The sequence below is a fragment of the Felis catus genome, chromosome A1 (assembly GCF_018350175.1).
Source record: "Felis catus isolate Fca126 chromosome A1, F.catus_Fca126_mat1.0, whole genome shotgun sequence".
In the NCBI taxonomy this organism is placed as follows: Eukaryota; Metazoa; Chordata; class Mammalia; order Carnivora; family Felidae; genus Felis; species Felis catus.
In genome coordinates this window covers 31,701,488-31,711,279 of record NC_058368.1, presented here as the reverse complement: position 1 = coordinate 31,711,279, position 9,792 = coordinate 31,701,488, and the positions used below count along the sequence as shown (strand labels likewise).

Here is a 9,792-nt window from a genome sequence, read left to right as displayed (position 1 = left end):
ACTCACTTTAGACCTAAAGACACCTTCAGGTTGAAAGTAAGGGGATGGAGAACCATCTTTCATGATAATGGTCAAGAAAAGAAAGCCAGAGTAGCCATACTTATATTAGACAATCTAGACTTTAAAATAAAGACTGTATCAAGAGATGCAGAAGGGCATTATATCATAATTAAGTGGTCTATTCACCATGAAGACCTAACAATTGTAAACATTTATGTGCCAAATGTGAAAGCACCCAAATACATAAATCAATTAATCACAAACATAAAGAAACTCATTGATAATAATACCATAACAGTAGGGGATTTCAACACCCCACTCACAGCAATGGACAGATCATCTAATTAAAAAATCAACAAGGAGACAATGGCTTTGAATGACACATTGGACCAGATGGACTTATCAAATATATTCAGAACATTTCATCCTAAAGCAGCAGAATATACATTCTTCTCCAGTGCACATGGAATGTTCTCCAGAATACACCACATACAGGGACACAAATCAGCCATCAACAAGTACAAAAGGATCAAGATCATACCATGCATATTTTCAGACCACAACGCTATGAACCTTGAAATCAACCACAAGAACAAATTTGGAAAGGTAACAAATACGTGGAGACTAAAGAACATCCTACTAAAGAATGAATGGGCTAACCAAGAAGTTAAAAAAAAAAGTAAGAAGTTCATGGAAGCCAATGAAAATGATAACACCACAACCCAAAACCTCTGGGACACAGCAAAGGCAGTCATAAGAGGAAAGTATATAGCAATCCAGGACTTCCTAAAGAACGAAGAAAGATCTCAGATACACAACCTAACCTTACACCTTAAAGAGCTGGAAAAAGAACAGCAAATAAAATCCAAAACCAGCAGAAGACAATAAATAATAAAGAATAGAGCAGAAATTAATGCTATCGAAACCAACCAACCAACCAACCAAACAAACAAACAATAGAACAGATCAATGAAACCAGAAGCTGGTTCCTTGAAAGAATTAACAAAATTGATAAACCACTATCCAGTTTGATAAAAAAAAAGTACCCAAATAAATAAAATTGAGAATGAAAGAGGAGAGATCACAACCAACACAGCAGAAATAAAAATAATAATAAGAAAGTATTACGAACAGTTATACACCAATAAAATGGGAAATCTGGAAGAAATGGACAAATTCCTCGAAACATATACACTACCAAAACTGAAACAGGAAGAAATAGAAAATTTGAACAGACCCATAACTAGTAAAGAAATCAAATTAGTAATCAAAAATCTCCCAAAAAACAAGAGTACAGGGCCAGATGGCTTTCCAGGGGAATTCTACCAAACATTTAAGGAAGATTTAACACCTATTCTCTTAAAGCTGTTCCAAAAAACAGAAATGGAAGGAAAACTTCTAAACTCTTTCTATGAACCCAGCATTACCTTAATTCCAAAACCAGACAGAGACCCCACTAAAAAGGAGAACTATAGACCAATTTCCCTGATGAACATGTATGCAAAAATCCTCAACAAGATATTTGCCAACTGGATCCAACAATACATTAAACAAATTGTTCACCATGACCAAGTGGGATTTATACCTGGGATGCAGGCGTGGTTCATTATCCGCAAAACAATCAGTGTGATTCATCACATCAATAAAAGAAAGAACAAGAACTATACGATCCTCTCAATAGATGCAGAGAAAGCATTTGACACAATACAGCATCCTTTCTTGATAAAAACCCTCAAAAAATTAGGGACAGAAAGATCATACCTTGAGATAATAAAAGCCATATATGAAAGACCCAACACTAATACCATCCTCAATGGGGAAAAATTGAGAGCTTTCCCCCTAAAGTCAGGAACAAGACAGGGGTGTCCACTCTCACCACTGTTATTCAACATAGCATTGGAAGTCTTAGCTTCTGCAATCAGTCAACACAAAGAAATAAAAGGCACCCAAATAGGTCAGGAGGAGGTCAAACTTTCACTCTTTGCAGATGACATGATACTCCTCTATATGGAAAACCCAAAATATTCTACCACAAAACTGCTAGAACTGATTCATGAATTCAGGAAAGTTGCAGGATATAAAATCAATGCACAGAAATCTGTTGCATTCCTATACACCAATAATGAAGCAACAGAAAGAGAAATCAAGGAATCGATTCCATTTACAATTGCACCAAAAAACCATAAAATACCGAGGAATAGATCTAACAAAAGAGGTGAAAAATCTGTACACTGAAAACTACAGGAAGCTTATGAAAGAAGTTGAAGAAGACACAAAAAAATGGAAAAATATTTCATGCACCTGGATAGGAACAACAAATATTGTTAAAATGTCAATACTACCCCAATCTACATATTCAATTAAATCCCTATCAAAATAACACCACATTCTTCACAGAGCTAGAACAAACAATCCTAAAATTTGTACGGAACCAGAAAAGACTCTGAAGAGCCAAAGCAATCTTTAAAAAGAAACCAAAGCTGGAGGCATCACAATCCTGGACTTCAAGCTGTATTACAAAGTTGTAATCATCAGGACAGTCTGGTGCTGGCACAAAAACAGACACTCAGATCAATGGAACAGAATAGAGAACACAGAAATGGACCCACAAACATATGGCCAACTAATCTTTGACAAAGCAGGAAAGAATATCCAATGGAATAAAGAAAATCTCTTCAGCAAGTGGTGCTGGGAAAACTGAACAGCAACATGTAGAAGAATGAACCTGGACCACTTTCTTACACCATACACAAAAATAAACTAAAAATGGATGAAAGACCTCAATGTAAGATAGGAAGCCATCAAAATACTCGAGGAGAAAGCAGGCAAAAACCTCTTCGATCTTGGCAACTTCTTACTCGACACATCTCCACATATAAGGAAAACAAAAGCAAAAATGAATTACTGGGACCTCATCAAAATAAAAAGCTTCTGCACAGTGAAAGAAACAATCAGCAAAACTAAAAGGCAGCCTACAGAATGGGAGAAAATATTCACAAACGAAATACCAGATAAAGGTTTGTCCAAAATCTATAAAGAACTTATCAAACTCAACACCCCAAAAACAAATAATCCAGTGAAGAAATGGGCAAAAGACATGAATAGACACTTCTCCAAGGAAGACATCCAGATGGCCAACCGACACATGAAAAAATGCTCAACATCACTCATCATGAGGGAAATACAAATCAAAACCACAATGAGATAACACATCACACCTGTCAGAATGGCTAACATTAACAACTCAGGCAACAACAGATGTTGGTGAGGATGCAGAGAAATAGGATCTCTTCTGCACTGCTGGTGGGAATGCAAGCTGGTGCGGCCACTCTGGAAAACAGTATAGAGGTTCCTCAAAAAACTGAAAATAGAACTATCCTACAACCCAGCAATTGCACTACTAGGCACTTATCCAAGGGATACAGGTATGCTGTTTCAAAGGGGCACATGCACCCTAATGTTCATAGCAGCACTATCAACAATAGCCAAAGTATGCAAAGAGCCCAAATGTCCATTGATGGATGAATGGATAAAGAAGATACGGTATATATACATATTTATATACATATACATACATATATATATGTATATATACACACACTGGAGTATTACTCGGCAATCAGAAAGAATGAAATGTTGACATTTGCAACTGTGTGTGGAACTAGAGGGTATTATGCTAAGCAAAATTAGTCAGAGAAAGACAAATATCATATGACTTCACTCACAGAACAGATGAACATAAGGGAAGGGAAGCAAAAATAGTATAAAAACAGGGAGTGGGACAAAACATAAAAGACTTAAATACGGAGAATAAACAGAGGGTTTCTGGAGGGTTTGGGGGAGGGGGGATGGGCTAAATGCATAAAAGGCATTAAGAAATCTACTTCTGAAATCACTGTTGCACTATATGCTAACTAATTTGGATGTAAATTAAAAAAAAAAAGTCTGACTAATGCCTGGGTTGCATTATAAACTATACTAAAGCTTGATTCAAAATTCTCTCCTTCTGCATAATTGATTTTCCTTATTAACTCAAAATATGTGAGTCTGAAGATGTCTCTCTCCTTTTCCCCTTCCTCCTCATAATTTTCCAATGTCACTTTTTTATGTCATCACACTTTAGAAATTACACATCTTATAAAATGCCTCTTTAAAAGAGTTCTAGGATTTAAAAATCTAGTATTATGGATGTGTTAGAATCCAAGCAACAAATAAAATTACCAACATTTTCTTTTATAATGAGGGCTCTATGTGATATTAATATATATGATGCAGTGTAAAAACTTATGAGTTCATACTGTACCAAAACCTATTAAGAAACACATTCAAGCTAATTTTACACCTTTTAGTCAATGTTCTAAATAATTTTGTATAGTTGTCACAAGTAATTTCAATATAGGTGGCCAATTCTCTCTATCCAGCTTCAAGTGGTATATAACAAAAATTGTTACATTTAGATTAATATTGACCTAAATTGCTTTTCTCATGGTGTTCTGTTTTTTGTTTAGTTGTGTTTTGGGCACATTTCCAGTTACCATTTGTCAAAGGTCCTGGCTCAGCAGGTTGATGTAGAAAAATCCAACACCTATAGCTTCCCAGACTATCCTAATAAAGTGGCATATCTTTGTCAATTTCTCTATCTCAACACAAAATTCATTTCTTCATAGCTTCTATGACTATCTGAAATAATCTCATTTATTTCTTTGCATTATGGCAGGAACTATTCTGCTTTTCCATTCATGTGTCCCCATATAAAGTACATAGCTTATAGTAGCTTTTTAATGAATATGCTTTGGATTAATTAATAATGAATGAATGAATGAATGAGTGGATAGATGGAGAATGAGTCAATGAATCAACCAAATTTAATTAAAATGAATTTCTATTATAGTAAATTAGGAAGTAAGACGCAGCTTAACTTTCAACATAATCTTATACAAAATGTTGACTTGTGGCTTAATAACATTTGCCAAATCACAACATTTCAATAAATCATTCTTCCATTCCCTGTTGCATACCATGATCTAAGGACTCATGTTTAATTTATTTCATTTTCTTCCAGCCACATCTGTATGATCTAGTCCACTTTGTATCACTTCTGTTTATACCACTGTTGCCCATGGATGTTTCTCTGTTCTTTGTTCATTCACAGCTACAGAATTGAAAACAATAATCACATAAGCTCATTTGTTGTAAAAGTCCACATGTTATTGTCCTTATCTTTAGCTTGGGTTTTGCAGAGTATGGCTTAGTTGATGCCAGTTTCTTTAGAAATGTATTTTGTACTGTTCTATTATGGTCAAAAGCAATGCACAGAAAAAAAAAAAAAAGCTAGATTGAAATAGATTCAAAAAAGGGAGAGGATTGAGAGAAATATGTTACAAAGATCACAATCCCTTGGTCCTATATCTCATTCACATTTTCTTTACTTATATTCAGACTTGCTCCTTCTGGTTTTCCATTCTCTTCCATATTAATTCCTTTCCCTGTATTTATATACCAGTTTCCCCCTCTGGCCTGTTAATAGAATGCTCAACAGTGTTACAAAGTTGTATCTTAGTAGCTCAAAGGAATCCATTCATTTCTCTGAGGACTTATTTTGCTCTCAGGAAGCAACATAGGTTCCAAGAAGATGTGTGATTAAAAAAACAAAACAAAAATCCTGGTTTTTTTATTAAACCATATTTTTCTCCAATAGTATAAATGATTATAATTAAAAACCATAACTTTTGAGCCATGAAAATAACACTAATCTATATTTTCCATTAAACTTTGTTTAACCTTGCATTCAAGGAACCATAGCTTTTAAGCAATGCTAGATCATAAGGCCTGCCATATCCATATAGCTGTAGGGACTTATAAAGTTGTACATTATCTCCTCGCAACACATTCGTCTCTAACATACATTTAGAGAATCTAATGAAAATGAGATCAAGTTCACAGATAACTACCAATTAAAAAGAAATGAAAATTAAAATTATCCCCAGATTTGTAATCTTCTCAGAAAGAATTCATGGTATGGTGGACTGGGGCAAACAATTTTCTTATTTTTCCAATAAAGGATACCTTGGATGGGATTCTGAATTAGACGATGTAAAGTTTAAGCAAATATCAACCTTTCTATGATATATATGACTATGTAAGCCAATCAATGTTTTAGTGTTAAAACATTAAATTCCTGGGTTACTGAATCCAAAATAGAGTTATTTTTTGCCTGTACAGAGCAATGTTTTGGAGGAGAACATGTTGAATCTTATTCAAAAGGGTTAGACCACATGACAACCTCATCTTCATCATTTGGCTTATTAGGTCCAGAATAAAAAATTTTTCATTGATATGTTTTCAGAATATGCAGTAAAAGAAAACAGTCATAAACACATACACATAAAGAAACAGTTGTGCAGCTGGTGAATGTATTAATGCAGAGTCATGAAAGATCAAGGGCCACATTTCTATTATGTGCTTGTGTGTGGGAAGGCAGAACTAAAATTAAATTCCAATATTGTGCCCTAAGTTCTTTATGAATGTATCACTGAGAATTTGACATTTGAACAAACATTTTAAGGAAGTGAGCGCATGAACCATGTAGGTATATAGGGTAAAACGTTTCAGACACTTGAAAGAGAGCATGCTTTGAGCAATTCAGCATTGGTATAATAGGGACTACATAAGTGAAGGAGAGAGTGATGGCAAATAAGATTTATCAAGATCGAGAGGGTCAGTCCACATAGAAATTTGTAGGGCAATGTAAAGACTTAACTTTGAGCTAAAAAAACATTTTAAAGTTGAACAGAACAGTGATATAATAGGTCATACTATTCAGAAGAACACTGTTTTTGTTTATTTGTTTGCATTTTTGTTTGTTTCTGTTTGTAGAATATATAAGAAACGGTGGAAACAGGGAGACTAGAAGACAAATTGAAATAATGTCTATGAAATGTGATGATGATGTGGAGCAAAGTGGTTGTAATGGAGATACCAAGACGCAGTTGATTCTGAATATTGTCTGAAAACAAAGATGTCAGGATAGACATATAGACGTGAGAAAAAAAGAAGAGTCAAGAATGCCACTCAGACATTTGGAATAAGCAACTGGAAGAATGGAAAATATTGTAGTTACAGCAGGTCTGGGAAAAGAATGCCCAGAGTTTATTAGTGGACATGTTAAATTTTAAATATCCGAGTGAAGATACTGAGTTTATAATTTGATATATGAATTCAGGCAATTTGAGATAAATCTGAACAAGATATTTGGATATAAAGAAGGTATTTAATTTCAAGGCCTTACATGAGATCTTAACATTAGCATGTAAATGAAAAAGAAAAGAGTTACCAGGATACAACAATGGAGAATTCCAAGACCCAGAAATAAGGAGTATAAACCAGTTCCACACAAGAGCCTGGGAAGAGGTAAACCACCTTATAGGAGTAATATCAGAAAAAGGAATTTTCCAGAAATGTATGCAGTATTGAATTGAGAAGTACTGAATGATTCAATACGTGAAATATTGCAGGTAAAGCAACATCCATTAAGACCAATCCATAGGGGGTCGCCTGGGTGGCTCAGTCGGTTAAGCGTCCAACTTCGGCTCAGGTCATGATCTCACAGTCCGTGAGTTCGAGCCCCACTTCGGGCTCTGGGCTGATGGCTCAGAGCCTGGAGCCTGTTTCAGATTCTGTGTCTCCCTCTCTCTCTGACTCTCCCCCATTGATGCTCTGTCTCTCTCTGTCTCAAAAATAAATAAACGTTAAAAAATTTTTTTAAAAAAAGACCAATCCATTGGGCGTGGAACCTACTTACTCTACTAGCAAATGAGAGCCACTTGCATGATTTTTTTTTTCACGTTGTGTTCATTAACATCATGTTAGAAGCTTGAAATCGGCCATGGCCAGAGTGTTTTATACCACAAAAATCCGCAGACTCAGAACTAGAGAATTTTTCTCCCACTGGAAGTCATCATCAACATCAACCATGACACCACAGACAAAGACATGATTTGGGGATTCAGTAATGCGTAGGTCCACTGGAGATCACGACATGCATTTTCAGAAGAGCAGTGAGGGGGAAAGCTTCAGTGAAGTGGTTGAGGAAAGAAAGGAATCTCAACCAGTGAGTATGCATAACTCTTTTCAAGGAAAGTTTACATAAAAAGGCAATAGCTACAGCAATATTTTTGAAAGACTGAAAGATTTTGGTTTTTTTGTTTTGTGTTTTTAAAGAGGGATCTATAGCATTAGTGAATGCCAATGGGATTGATCCAAGAGGTAGAGGAGGGAAATGACAGTGAAGGGAGGGAAAAATGGATGGAGCTGTAACCTTGTGAAAGGGGAGGGATGTAGTGCTCAAGTGGAGGAGTTGTTTTTCCAGAAGAGTACAGACTTTTCTTCCCTGGCAATAGGTGGGAACACAGAACATATGGTTTATATATGCATGGTGAGAAAAATACTATTTGTGATTGCTTCTTTTCTCAGAAGCGAAATCGTCAGCTGGAAGTGAGAAGGGGGCAGAAGGTAGTTGGAGTTATGAGGTGAAAGGACAAGATGGGAAACTGCAGGCTAATGAAAGCCTAGGGACATGTAGGAGGTCTCCCTTGCAGCACTAAGGGCTCACTTGACGCTAACAGTCAAGACATTAAAATAAAGCTGCGGGGCACCTGGGTGGCTCAGTTGGTTAAGCATCTGACTCTTGGTTTGGTTCAGGTCTTAATCTCACGGTTCATGGGTCTGAACCCCACATTAGGCTCTGCACTGCCCTGCCAGCATGAAGCCTGCTTAGGATTCTCTCTCTCCCTCTCTCACTGTCCCTCCCCTGCTAGCGCTCTCTCTCTCTCTCTCTCTCTCTCTCTCTCTCTCTCTCTCTCAATAAGTAAATAACTAAACTAAACTAAACTACACTAAAGCCGGTAAACAGGACTGTGATTTTCTTGAGCAACAGTTAACATCAGGAGTAGGCAGAGACCTGGCTCTTGCAATGGATAAGTATGAAAGGAAGCATAGTTGTGATGAGGGAATTGATACTGAAAAACAGATTAAATTATGAACTGTGGAACTGAGGCCTGTTATGGATGGAAAGGAGTACATGGAGGGGATGAGAAGCATTCAAAGGAAAAATGCTTAGATAGAGTAAAAAAAATAGTAGCTTTGCAGCCCTGTGAAGGGTAAGCTGGGATAGACAAAAGGTGTAAAAATGTCAGATTCATAGAACTGAACCTATGAAAGTTGTTAGGGAAAAGGAGGTCTAGTTACTGAAAGATCACATTATTTAAAAAAGCATGTATGTGGTTTTTACAAACACCAAGAATAATGACAGAGAGGGCTTTCAGTTAAATTATAATTAGTAAGAGTCTGAAATCTACAGAGATTTCTAGGTAACTAAACCCACAATGAGATACCATTTCACACCCACCAAAATGAGTACAGTAGAAAAAGAGCGAAAAACAGACTCTTAAATACAGAACAAACTGGTGGTTGCAAGGGAAGGGGGCTGCGTTAACTAAATGAAGAGAATGAAGAGGTGCAAACTTCCAGTTATAAATAAGTCAGGGAGATAAAAACTACAGCATAGGGAATACAGTCAATAATACTGTAATAACTTTGTATGGTGACAGATGGTGACAACACTTACGGTGAGCACTGCATCATGTATAGAACTGTTGAATCACTATGTTGTACACCTGAAACTAATATAACACTGTATGCCAACTATACTTCAATAAAAAAAAAAGTGATCATAACACATGTTGACATGAAGAAATGGAGTGCTTATGGAAATGGAAAATGATACAACCCCTT

General features: G+C 36.1%; 1 long non-coding RNA gene across 3 annotated transcripts in view; it reads right to left on the bottom strand.

Annotated features, from left to right (window-relative positions):
* Positions 1-5,018: 5,018 nt before the first annotated feature.
* Positions 5,019-9,792, bottom strand: part of LOC109492563 — a 139,510-nt gene continuing 134,736 nt past the window's right edge. For all 3 annotated transcript variants that reach the window (XR_006595263.1, XR_006595264.1, XR_006595268.1), the window contains one exon: positions 5,019-5,152. This is a non-coding gene — a long non-coding RNA (uncharacterized LOC109492563). The remainder of the gene's footprint in view (positions 5,153-9,792) is intronic.